This window comes from Pinus tabuliformis, chromosome 1_2, assembly GCF_031772625.1.
Source record: "Pinus tabuliformis cultivar Carrire ecotype Pingquan chromosome 1_2, CPIR1, whole genome shotgun sequence".
Classification (NCBI taxonomy): domain Eukaryota; kingdom Viridiplantae; phylum Streptophyta; class Pinopsida; order Pinales; family Pinaceae; genus Pinus; species Pinus tabuliformis.
In genome coordinates, this window is record NC_142298.1 from 530,458,989 (window position 1) to 530,463,359 (window position 4,371).

Genomic DNA, 4,371 nt, shown 5'->3' on the forward strand with positions numbered 1-4,371 from the left:
AGTGAACAAATATTTGGAAAGATATCTTTGTTTCTTTGTATCTGATAAACAAACACAATGGGCTAACTGGTTAGCTTTTGTTGAATGGTGGTATAACACTTCCCTCCATACTGCAGGAAAAATGACTCCATTTATGGCACTTTATGGATATCACCCAATGTCCATCACATCATCTTTAAGAGAAAATTCTAAGGTTCAAACAATGGAAGATCACATTAAGTATCAACAACAAGTTATTCAACTCTTAAAGGATAACCTCACTTTGGCGCAAAATCGAATGAAACAACAGGGATATCAACATCCCAATGGAAGAAGCTTCGATGTAGGCGACTAGGTACTTTTACGGCTACGACCATACAAACAAATGTTCCTCAAGTAAGCTAAGAAGGATAATAAATTATCACCAAAGTATTATGATCCTTACAAGGTGTTGCAAAATATTGGTACTATGGCATACAAATTGGAGCTTCCTGCATCTTCCGGAGTGCACCCAATTTTCCATGTTTCATGCTTAAAGAAGATTATAGGTGACAAGCTCCCAGTGCAAACAATATTGCCAAAAATTGACGAGGAAGGAAAAATCATATTGGAACCTGAAGCAGTCACAGAAAAAAGAACCTGACATCTACAAAATCGATCAATTTCGGAGTATTTTATCAAGTGGAAGAACTTACCCACGGAAGATTCCACTTGGGAGGATGATAATCTTATACAGAAGCATCCAGAACTATTCAAGCGTTGAGGACAACAATTTTTTGAACGAGAGGGGCATGTTAGGTCCCTATAGTACTAGTGTAACCCCCTTATTGTTATTGTTGTGCCAATGTAATCCCCATATTATTATTATTGTGCCCCATAGAAGCCTACTATTGTTATTGTTGTGACCTTACATTATTATTGTTATGTAGGATTTGATTATATTGTGACCCCTTTGACTCCTATATATGGAAATGAAGTATTTTCATTTGTATCATCCAAGAATTTTTCATTTATGTAATATAAAGGAGGTTCCCCTCGAAAATGATAATTTTTAATTCGTTGATCTATCTATTTGTGAGTTGATTGCATAACATGAGAATTGTTGACAACCATGTTGTTCCTTTTCTCCATGTTTTTCCACTCTCTCGTTAGTCCCACTATGGGAGTTTGTTGGCTCTTGAGACAATGGGGAATGGGTGCTGCTCTCCATTTGGTGCAACGCTCCCTCATCCCTTTGGAATTATCCTGATTTCATTGTGGATTGAATCGACCGACGTATATAATTATATGGTTCTATCAGACTCACATGTTCTCACGTCTCATCTCAATGCACAGGTTAGATCTTTCACTCTCTAGCTACATCAACTTTTGTCAATGTTCTCCTTACTTCCATTTGGAAGTATCATGGATCGTCAAACACTCCCAATCTCAGAGGCACCTGGGCTACCCAATTGAGCTCTCCAATGACTCGAATCTCATGCAGACACTCTCTAAATCTCAGACTCGTAATGAGCTCAATGCTTGCACGGCCATAGTAGGTCAGTGTCCTAAGTTCAATGCATCTCAACTGCTTAATAGTGGATTCTTCAGTCGCTTGAATTCACGATGGTAGTATGCCCCTCAAAAACGTCAATTGTCCTCAATTGGCCTCATTGGTCTCAATTGTGTGTGGCATTGTATCTTCGATGGCACTAGATCTGTGATACAATGTTTTGGTGTAGTTTTGTTTTCTCCTACCCTATTTCAAGGGGTTTTAATGTAGTTTTGGTTTCTCTTCTTTAAATTTTGATATGGGAAAATTCGTTTGTTCGTAAGGGTTTTTTTAAACTATAGTGCTTGAGTACATCATTTTGAGAATATTACGTCACTCGAAATAAGATGGTGGGAGTTTGTCACAAGCACGCTTGGCCATCGATCATCCAACTTAATTTTTTAAATAAGAAAAATATTTTTTTTTGTTAATCCGAACTAAAAGCTGTAGTCACCAAACGGAAAAAATCATTTCAGTAAAATGGTAGTAATGACCAAACTGAAAGAAACAACGGAAGTTCTGGAGGTGAGATCTTCTTCGATCACCCAGTAACACATTGCAATATTTATAAGACCATACTGTATGCTCAAATGAAAAAAAATAAAATATTGGAAATGTAAGAGGCGGGATGTAAGTTACAGTCTATAAAAATCAGACCAAAGAAATTCTTCCTCCAATTTATGCTCCTCTACATCTACCTCCTCAGCGCTGAACAGCGGAGGGGGCGGAAGCATAAGAGCTTCTGCCAGATCTGTATATAAACTGAAGGATTCGAACAAGTCGTCCATGGTTGCCCACTCACCAATGCCTTGTGTTGGTCTACAAAGTACTGATGAGGAATTATTAAAAAAATCGGTTTGCCCTGATACCTCGGCACTTGCTGTCTCGAAGTCTGAACTAATTATTGCCGACAGCTCATCTGACGAAGAAGTGGCTGCACTCTCATTGCACACTGAAACCTTTCTCGTGCTTCTCCTTGCTCGTTTATACTCATCGTTCGATCTGCCACAGTTTCCTGCACTTCCGCAATGGAATGCAACGGCTGCTTCTGCAGCAGCAGCCTGAATGTCGCGCGGACACAAAGAAATGGGGCGTGGAAGGTGATCAATCAGCTCTGGAAAATTGAGCAACGCGCGCTTCTTGCCCTTTAAGTGGAATGCAGCCACGTCGTAAGCTCGAGCGGCCATCTCTTGGGTTTCGAAGGAACCGAGCCAGATTCGGGTTTTCTTTTTCGGTTCTCGAATTTCAGACACCCATTTCCCCCAATTACGACGACGCACGCCTCTGTACGGTGGACTTTGTACATTCGAAGTTCTGTCTTCAGGCGGCGAAGGGGCAGCCTCCTGTTGCCTTGGAATGCTCTTGATCCCGCTGCCCTTACCTGTGGCTGCAGATATGGTGGTTGCTTCTGCGTATTTTGAGGGAAAGAGTTAACCAGCCATATATTGGGTATTTAATGCCCTCACTTAACGCGATAACACGGGAGCGGGCAAATTCGGCATTAAATAATATTTGCCCGCTCCCGTGTTATCGAACTAAGTGGCGTGCTGCTCTGAGGACATTAAATACCCAATATATGGCTGGTTAGCTCCCGCCTATTTTGAGTAAGTGAGCAGAGCCTCTGGAACAAAAGCGATTTCAGTATCCATGATTTTTGCACAGAAAATGGAGGGAGGACGCTGCAGCATGGTGTCAGTGGAGGATTTGGGTGTTTTATAAGCATGGAATGAACGTGGGTGTGACACAATGATTAGAGGGTAAGATGAAGCACCGTTGGAGTAATAATTATGACATGGTGGAAGGGGAAAAATGAAACGTAACTCTGTAAGTGAACTCAGAACGTCCTTCCGTGTTGTCCACGGCAACAAATAAATCCTAAGCTATTGGGTCATGAATGCGGTTTAAGAGTACTATGATGGGACCTCAAGTCGGCCAGCAATGGCCTAACAACTTCACCATACATGCATGGGCATGTAACGGGATGGCAGCCCTCCGGTCGGGAAATGACTCAGCCTCCACCGGAAAATACTGACGCAATGGCTTGATATTTCAGCAATGTCGAGGAACGGACGGGCCCATTTATTTTCCGGAAATTGTACAGCTCCGGAGATTTCTTCGTAGATACGCCTTCAATGCTATCTCCGTGCCCAAAGATTCAAATGCTTCTTCTGCGCCAAGAATTTCACAACATGCGGGTGGGTGCCCAAAAATTCAAATGCTTCTTTGTTGCCCGTAGATACCCTGCGCTCTGCCCACCATTTTGGAGGTCGCCTCCGGCCCTTCTGTAAGCCAGTCATCCATAACCCTTACTAGCCCAAACTGAGTAAAGTAAGAGTGTGTCGTGGGAGCTGAGGCCACCTGCACGGCCGTCACATTTTTGCCAACAAGTAAATCGTGGAAATAGAAATGGAGTTGGCTTATATTCTCCTTCCCTAATTTAAACTCTGCCTCCGCCCCCGTCTCCGCTATGTGCAGGTAAGCCAACAGCAATACAACGGCCATTGTAACTTCTGCTACTGCATAGCCCTTGCTCGCCATCACAAAAGAATATTTCAATGCAGAGGAGCAGACAAGAAATGTATCGTGATGAAAGTTGAGTTCCACTTTTATAATGCAGATGGCCTTGAGGTGCACGCCTACTTTGTGTTGAATGTTTTCTTATTATTTTCGTTTTTGGTCACGCCTACCTTTTAACATTTTTCTTGTGGGTATTGGAATTTCTTAGTGTAAGGCCACATCTTCTGTTACAGAATTCCTCTTCGAATTTGGTCCAGTAATGGCATTATTCTGTCACATAATCTTTAGTCCTTTTTCCAGTGACGAAATATCGGTCATGGCCATTGTATCTAGACATGTAGAAT

General features: G+C 42.1%; 1 pseudogene; it reads right to left on the reverse strand.

The window, feature by feature from the left end:
• Positions 1-3,555: 3,555 nt before the first annotated feature.
• LOC149206670 (dirigent protein 21 pseudogene) lies at positions 3,556-4,048 on the reverse strand (annotated as a pseudogene).
• Between the last annotated feature and the right edge of the window lie 323 nt (positions 4,049-4,371).